The following is a 9,484-nucleotide window of genomic DNA, read 5'->3' on the forward strand; positions in this document are numbered from 1 at the left end:
CAATGGAAGGGAAGTGTATTGCTCACCCTCCCAGGTCTAGACCAGTGCTGAGATGTGGTTCTGCATGTGTGTGAGTCACACACACAGATGAGAGGATGTTTGGGGCCTGAGATGCCCTGATTTCTTCCCCCTCCATCTCTCAGGGAGACAAAGAGCCTCTTTCCTGGACCAAGGAGGTGCCAAGCTTTCTAGCCGAGTCCCCGTACCCATCCCTCAAGCAGACTTCAGTGGTGCCCCTGCCCTGGGCCCAGCTCCCACCTCCATCCCATACCTGTCATCAGCCATTAACTGGCTGACTGGAAACGCTTAAAACTTGAAGAAGAAACACCTGCCTGTGGTCATATTATAAAGAGGTGCACAGTGTTCAAACTGAAAAACACACACGTTTTTCTCTCAGAGTTTTTATTTTTTAAGTAGAAAAGGACACCCCTGCCTTCCTTCCCCAAATATGCAACCTGTTAGAGGCCTCCCCCAGCCTTTGGCCAGGATCCAGTTTCCCCTGGAAAGATCCATGGCTTTTCCTTCATGCCATTTGCCAACTCTCAGTCTGGGTAAAATCTGTGCATTAGTGTTGAAAACCACAGTGGAGAATGGCCCTCTACAGGAAAGAAAAATAAGCCAATGCATGATCCACTAAGGGCTCAGTAGAAAAATAACTCTGTTGACTAAGCCTGTATCCCTCCTGAGAAATAATAATCCCAGTTGACAGCTATGAGTTGGTGCCTGCTAAGGACTTAACACATTATCTCCATGAGTCATCTTAACAGACCAGTGACAGGAACCATCATTTTCCCATTTTACACATGAGGAAGCTGAGGCCTCTGTCAGACTCCAAACACTACTCTCTACATCGGGGAAAGGATTGGAACATTATCGCACTCTTTCTCACACACACGGGCATACTGAGAGGCGCAACCCGTACCCTCATATTTGAGCAAGATCTTCAATCTTCCCTGCTATCGACATTATCTACCCTATGGTATTGTTGAGAAACCCCAGGGATATAGTTTTTGTCTTCTTACTTTGATAAAGCTTCTTCGTTTTAAAAATATATAATAATAACAATAACAGCACATCTTTGATCATACATGTCACAAAAGTATTTTTCTTTGTTGGGGGGCGCTTGGGATGCAACTCTTTGAGGGGAGCTTGGTTTATGCTCCTTGCCCTTGTCCCCATGTACCACTTGCCCTGCCCCCACCCCACTCCATGATGGGAGGGTGCTCTGGTATTTTTTAAAGTGGGTGGTTTGTCTCTTGATCTTTCACTTTGGGATGTGTGTGTGTTTGCGTGTGCTGCGTGCATGGCATGCATGTGAGTGTGTGTGTGTGTGTGTGAATAGCCTTGGGCGCTGTTGGTTTTGCTGTGACCTGCAGTGTTCCATGGGTTTGTGGTATCTGACACTGTGGACATTAATGTACTTCTTGGACATTTTAATAAAATTTTTTAACAGTTCAACCTGCCTATCACCTTGAGACATTTTCATTCATTCATTCACCCAGCAAGGATTTAGTAAGCAGCTACTGTGAGCCATGTATTGTGCTGGGTGCTGGAGGTATAGTGGTGAACAGGATAGACATGGCCTTGAGGGTGGCTCAGGAAGGCTTGCTAAAGGAGGTGATGGTGGGTAGATTCTAAAGGAGGAGTAGAGTTAACTAGGCAAGGAGGGGAAGGAAGGAAGGGTTTCAGGCAGAGGGAAGAGCAAAGGAAGAAGGGAGCATGGTTCAGTTGAGAAACAGCGAGGAACCCATCGTGGCTGGAGTAGAGTGAGTGAAACAGAGAGTGGAGGGAGGTGAGGTCAGAAAGGCAGGTGATGGGCCACTCGGGCCATATGGGCCACAGTGAGGAGTTTGGGCTCTATTCTAAAAGAAATAGTGGCAACAAAACAAAACAAAAACGCCATCAGCAAGGTCACAAGGTAAATGCCAAACTTGGTAACAATTGTTCCAATCAGAGATAAAGGCCTGTTATTAGATGTCATCAAGTCAGTTCCAACTCATAATGACCCTATGTACGACAGAACAAAACTCTGCCCAGACCGATCCCATCCTCATGATAGTTGTTATGCTTGAGCCCATTGCTGCAGCTGCTGTGTCAATCCATCCTGTTGAGGGTCTTCCTCTTTTTCGCTGACTCTCTACCAAGCATGATGTCCTTCTCCAGGGACTGATCCCACCTGATGACATGTCTAAAGTATGTGAGCCATTGTCTCGCCATTCTTGCTTCTCAGGGGCATTCTGGTTGTACTTCTTCAAAGACAGATTTGTTCACTCTTTTGGCAGTCCATGGTTGTTATTCAGTATTCTCCAACACCAAAATTCAAAGGTGTCAATTCTTCAGTCTTCCTTATTCATTGTCCAGCTTTCACATGCACATGAGGCAATTGAAAACACCATGGCTCCAGTCAGGTGGACCTTAGTCTTCAAGGTGACATCTTTGCTTTTTAACCCTTTAGGGAGGTCTTTTGCAGCAGAATTGCCCGATGCAATGTGTTTTTTGATTTCTTGACTGCTGCTTCCATGGGTGTTGATTGTGGAGCCAAGTAAAATGAAATCCTTGATAACTTCAATCTTTTCTCTGTTTATCATGAGGTTGCTTATTGGACCAGTTGTAAGGATTTTTGTTGTCTTTATGTTGAGGTGTAATCCATACTGAAGGCTGTGGTCTTTGATCTTCGTCAGTAAGTGCTTCAAGTCTTCTTCTCTTTCAACAAACAAGGTTGTGTCATCTCTATATTGCAGGTTGTTAATGAGTCTTCCTCCAATCCTGATACCATGTTCTTCTTCATATAGTCTGGCTTTCAGAATATTCGCTCAGCATACAGATTTAATAAGTATGGTGAAAATATACAACCGTGATACACACCTTTTCTGATTTTAAACCACTCAGTATCCCCTTGTCTGTTTGAATGACTGCCTCTTGGTCTATGTACAGGTTCCACGTAAGCACAATTAAGTGTTCTGGAATTCCCATTCTTCACAATGTTATCCATAATTTGTTAGGCTTCACAAAGTTGAATGCCTTTGCATAGTCAATAAAACACAGGTAAACTGGTATTCTTTGCTTTCAGCCAAGAGCCATCTGACATCAGCAATGATATCCCTTGTTCCAGGTCCTCTTCTGAATCTGGCTTGAATATCTGGTAGTTCCCTGTTGATGTACTGCTGCGACCATTTTCAAGTTATCTTTAGCAAAATTTTACCTGCATGTGATATTAATGAGATTGTTCGATAGTTTCTGCATTCTGTTGGATCACCTTTCTTTGGAATGGGCACAAATATGGATCTCTTCCAGTCAGTTGGCCAGGTGGCTGTCTTCCAAATTTCTTAGCATAGACAAGTGAGTGCTTCCAGAGTTGCATCCATTTGTTGAAACATCTCAATTGGTATTCCATCAATTCCTGGAGCCTTGTTTTTCACCAACACCTTTAGTGCAGCTGGAGTTTTTCTTCAGTATCATTAGTTCTTGACCATATGCTACCTCCTGAAATGGTTGAATGTCGACCAATTCTTTTTGGTACAGTGACTCTGTGTATTCCTTCCTTATTTTGATGCTTCTTGTGTTGTTCAATTTTTTCGTCCAGAGAATCCTTCTGTATTGCAACTCAAGGCTTGATTTTTTTTCTTTAGTTCTTTTAGCTTGAGAAATGCTGAGCATGTTCTTTGCTTTTGGTTTTCTAACTCCAAATCTTTTCACATTTCATTATACTACTTTACTTTGTCTTCTCAAGCTGCCCTTTGAAATCTGTTCAGCTCTTTTATATGATCCTTTCTGCCATTCATTTTAGCTATTCTACATTCAGGAACAAGTTTCAGAGTCTCTTCTGACATCCATTTTGGTCTTTGATTTCTTTCCTGTCTTTTCAGTGACCTTTTGCTTTCCTCATGTATGATGTCCTTGATGTCATCCTACAACTCATCTGGTCTTCAGTCACTAGTGTTCAATGAATCAAATCTATTCTTGAGATGGTCTCTATATTCAGGTGGGATATACTCAAGGTCGTACTATGGCTCTTGTGGGTTTGTTTAAATTTTCTTCAGCTTCACCTTGAACTTGCATATGAGGAATTGATGGTCTGTTCTGCAGTCAGCCTCTGACCTTGTTCTGACTGATGATATTGATCTTCTCCATCATCTCTTTCCACATATGTAGTAAATTTGATTCCTGTGTATTCTATCTGGAGAGGTCCACATGTATAGTCGCTGTTTACATTGTTGAAATTTATTAGCAATAAATAAGTCATTGGTCTCACAAAATTCTATCATTTGATCTTCATTGTTGTGTCTATCTCCAAGGCCATATTTTCCAACTACTGATCCTTCTTCTTTGTTTCCAATTTTCACATTCCAATCATCATCAGTAATTATTAATGCATCATGATTCCATGTTTGATCAATTTCAAACTGCAGAAGTTGGTAAAAATCTTCAATTTCTTCATCTTTGGCAGATAAAGGACTAGTTGCCTTAATATTTTTAGGAGCTCTTTATATATTAAGGCAACCAGATAAAGGACTAGTTGCTTTAATATATAAAGAGCTCCTAAAAATCAATAAGAAAAGGCTAATAAACCAGTAACCAAATGGGCAAAGGATATAAACAAAAAATTCATAGAAAGGAAATACACATGGTTCTTAAACTAAACATATGCTCAACAAAACCACACACATTTTTCTAAGAACACTAAGATAAACAAGAAAGGGAATATAAACAAAAAGGGATAAATGAATCTAACATAAGGGGCCTTGCATAATCAATGATGACAATATGCCTGAGCTGAGAAAGATTTATAATTTACTCAACCCCTGCTCCTAAGGTCAAAGTGGTGTGTGTGTGGTGGTGGCGGGGAGATGTTCAACTTCACATATAATAAGAATTGCATGTGGCAACTGCATTGAGATACGATTTTTCACTATCGGTTTGGCAAAAGTAAGAAAGTGATAACACACTATGCTGGTGAGGATGTGGGGAAACATTAGTGGCGAGGATATAAATTGATCTTACCTCAAAGAGGACTTAACTTGGAGGTCACTATGTTGTTATTGTTAGCTGCCATCGAATTGGTCCTCAACTCATGGCAACCTCACGCACAAACAATGGAACAAAAGCTGCCCGGTCCTGTGCCATGCAGATGATTAGTTGTGATCAGGTCATTGTGATACATGGGTTTTTCATATGCTGATTTTTGGAAGTAGATCACCAGGCCTTTCTTCCTAGCTCATCTTAGTCTGGAAGCTCCACTGAAATCCAGCATCAAAGTAACGCACAAGCCTCCACAGACAGATGGGTAGTGGCTGCACGTAAGGTGCACTGACTGGGAATTGAACCTGGGTCTCCCACATCAAAGACGAGCATTCTACCACTGGACCACCATGCCCCCATGGCTGCCATAACAAAATACCACAAACTGAGTGGCTTATAAGAACAGAAATGTATTGTCTCACTGTTTTTTTGTGTTTTGGGGGTCCATTGGTCCTTTGGACTAATCTTTCCCTTTTGCCTTTGGTTTTCTTCATCCTCCCTTGCTCCAGATGGAGTGGAACCAGTGGATATCTTAGATGGCCGCTCACAAGCTTTTAAGACCCAGACACTACTCACCAAAGTAGGATGTAGAACATTTTCTTTATAAACTATGTTATGCCATTTGACCACCAATGACTGCCTTGACAGGGAACATACAGAGAGTCCCTGATGGAGCAGGAGAAAGGCGGGGTGCAGAACTCAAATTCTAGTAAGAAGACTGGACTTAATGGTCTGACTGAGACTGGAGGAACCCCGGAAAGCACGGCCCCCGGATTCTGTATCAGCCTGGAACTAAAACAATTTCCGAGGCCAACTCTTCAGGCAGGGATTGGACTGGACTGTGGGACATAAAGTGATACTCATGAGGAGTGTGCCTCCTAGCTCAAGTAGATACAAGAGACTAAACGGGCAGCTTCTGTCTGGAGGTGAGATGGGAAGGCAGAGAGGGTTAGGAGCCGGTTGAATGGACATGGGGAATCAGGGGTGGAAAGGGGGAGTATGCTGTCACGGTATGGGGAGAGCAGTTAGAGTCACATAACAATGTATGTATAAATTTTTGTATGGGGAAAAAACAAAAAAAACTGTGCTATGCCAGTTGAGCTAGATGTCCCCTGAGACCATGGTCCCCAGCCTCAGCCCAGTAATTCAGTCCCTCAGGGAGTTTGGATGTGTCTACGAAGCTTCCCAGACTTTGCCTTGGTCAAGCTGTGCTGCCTTCCCCGGTACCATGTACTGTATTACTCCTCACCAAAGATACCACTTATCTATTGTCTAGTGTTTTCTCATTGTTTTGGAAGCTGGGATCCAAAGTCAAGATACAGCTTTGTGATTCCTCTGGAGGTTCTGAAGAAAAATATGTTCCACACATAGTAGATTAGGACCCACCCTTCTCTAGTATGACCTCACATTAACTGGGAACATTTGCAAAGAACCTATTTCCAAACAAGGTCACATTCACCAGGTACTAGGATTAAGACTTCAACATACTTTTTGTGGGACACAATTCATCTCATAACCGACCCCTTACTATTCCCCTATTAAAGGAAGCAGAGGCCCAGCTGGAGCCATGGAAGCCTAGCCACAGGGGCTAGATCCCCACCTCCTTCAGAGGAGGGGCCAAGTCTCTAGAAGTTCTGTCCCGTGCAGTACTGAAGGAGGAGCAGTTACATGATCATCCAACTTCTACTACCAAATCAACTTGTTACGCCTTTTGCTCTCCTGGCTTTGTATCCCAGAAATTTTCTGATACTCTTCTGCCCACAGTTTCCCTCGACACCAGGGAAAATTCACAATCTCACTGCCTTCCTTGACTGATTTTTACAAGTTAACTGCCAGGCCTTTGTTTCTAGTCCTTTTCAGTCTGGAAGTTCTGCTGAAATCTGTTCAGCATCCTGGCAACAGACAAGCCTCCACTGCCAGATGGGTGGTGGCTGCGCATACAGTGCATTGGCGGAGACTTGAACCTGCATCCCCCGCCTGGAGAGTGAGAATTCTACCACTGAACCATCAATGCCTCCCTCACTGTCCTCCTGAGGCCTTAAATTCCAAAGCTCCTCATCCAGTCTCACACATTTTGTGCCCTGGGTGTTGAGGGGCACAGTACCCTGCAGGGCTGAAAAGGGGCAGACCCCATGGGGAGGGGTCTCAAGGGAGAGAATGGAGGCAGGATGGGGGAGGGGAGAGGACAGAGAGACAGGGTAGGTGAAGGGGACTCAGAAATGATGGGACACGCTTCCCAGCCACACTATCACCAAGCACACCTGGGAGGCATTTTGTCCACCAAAGTACATTTATTAATTACCCACTGGCGGCCCCATTTCCTCATTCATCAAAGAAACAAAGATTTATTGAGCCCCAGCTGTATGCTTTATACTCACAGAACCTCAGAACAGCCCTGATTGGAACCATGGTGCGGAAGAGGAAATTGAGGCTCAAAGTGGCTTTGTCACTTGGTCACACAGTGAGCAAGAGGAGGAATAGAGTTTACCTGGTTCCAAAACCAGGTGGTTTCCCAGAGATGGGTGTGATAGTAAGGATGGCTTTGGAAAGATCTCAGTGTGACTCATGGCAAGACATCAGAACTGGGTCCCCCATGGCTGAGTGGTCTCCCCAGGTACCTGGCTTCCTAGCACAGATCACTCCTTAGAATCAGATGCTAGGGTGGAATTTCATGTTCAAGGAGATTCCACCTCCGCTAGAATGTCTAAGGAAGGAGATGGGAGCTCATACGGGGAAGGAGAGGGGCTCACTGGGAGGAAAGGGGGGCTCCTGCTTGCACAGCTCCAGGGGCCAGGCTCAGCCTGTTTTCTTCATCTGTACCATGGTGATGCCCATCTGGCGGGTGTTGCAAGGAGCAGAGTGGCGAGTGTCTCATGCACAGCTGCTGTCTGGCAGGTAGTTAGCGTGCAAAAGGAGGGTGCCAAGTGGCCCAAGTCCAGCTATCTGTGGAGGCTGCCTGAGGTGGGGGCACACCTAGGGGACACCTGGAGGAGAGGCAGTCTGCAGCCCCAGTGAGAGGCACCCCTGACACCTGGCCCCCAGTGAAAAGTTCCTGAGAGCAGGCAGGTGGTTGTCATGGAGAAGACATTGACAGTCTCCATGGCAACGGCTTGGTGGGGCAGGGCCCTGTCAGGGAGGAAAAGAAAGTCTAGGGGCACAGGTGTTCTGTTACCTCAGACACCAGAGTTTGGTCTCCATGGCAATGGCTGTGGGGTGCAAGCCACCTGAGGCAGTACTTGGAGGGTGGCGAGTTGCTAAGGTTGGGTCTGCGGGGAGGGGCACCCTGTTTCCATGGTGAGAGCAGAGAACTGGAATGCTGGGTCACCTTGGGGGTAGTTGGGGGAAGTGTGGCCACTGGAGCTGTTACGCACAGCTGGAAGTGGACTTGTAGGTCGGGGGGGGCGGCCAGTGAGATGGGAAAAGTGTGATATCCATGGTTACAGCTGGGGGATGGTGGGGCCAACTCCATGGGTAAGACTGCTGCAGGAAGGGGGTGTGTCTCTAGGTGACAGGTAGAGGCTGTGCTGTTCGCCTTGGTGACCGTGGAAAGTGGGGCAGCTGGTCTCCATAGCGACAGTGACACGGATCTTATGGGTCCGTGCGCCCAGAGGTGGGGATGGTGTCTTTGGTGACAGCCGGGGACAGGGGTACCAGCCTCCAGATGGGGCAGATTCACTCTCCCTCCAGGGAAACACCTAAGGGGAGGGCCATTGCCTGCGATCCCACGAGCCAGCTGGGGGTGTGTCAATTCATCTTCACTGCGACAGCTGAAGGTCTACAGAAACTGGAGGGGGTGGCACTGTTATCCAGGGTAACCTGGGGACGTGCCCTATTACCCTGAATCTTATGGAGACTCGCAGAGGAGATGAGAAGCCAGTCTCCAGGTCACTGTCGGGGAGAGGGCATGCAGGAGCCCCTTGTCTTCAGGTGACCACCGCGGGTGTGGGCACCTGGGAACCCTGAGGTTTCCATTTTCTCTCCAGGTGACCTGCATGGGGGGAATCCAGTGTCCAGGTGACTGAAAGGGGACAGGTGGCCAGTGTCCAGATTGTCCCCAGGGTTCAGCTTCCAGGTGACTGCAGGGGCGGGTCTGTTTCCAGGCGACCTCGGGAGGAGTGGCCAGTCTTCAGGAGACCACGTGGTCTCTTCTGTAGCTCTCCAAGGGTTCTCAGGGGCCGTGGCCCATCTCTCCTGGAGAAAGTCGGGGTAGGGAGAAATGGAGTGTCTAGGGGACCTCACGGGGTGTGGTCAGTCTTCAGGAGACCTCAGGAGCATGTTCGGTCACCAGAAACTGCAAGGGGCGTGGTAGGTCTCCAAGAACTGCAGGTGGCATGGCCAGCTTCCAGGGGACCCAGGGCACTCGGCCAGCCTCCTAGCGCCCCAGCTGCCCCCACCCCCGCAGGGCCTAGACGCGCAGCGGGGTCCAGGCGGCGGGATCTCGTGCTCCTCCCGCCCAGCCGCCGCC

This window comes from Trichechus manatus, unplaced genomic scaffold, assembly GCF_000243295.1.
Source record: "Trichechus manatus latirostris isolate Lorelei unplaced genomic scaffold, TriManLat1.0 scaffold00122, whole genome shotgun sequence".
Taxonomy (NCBI): Eukaryota; Metazoa; Chordata; class Mammalia; order Sirenia; family Trichechidae; genus Trichechus; species Trichechus manatus.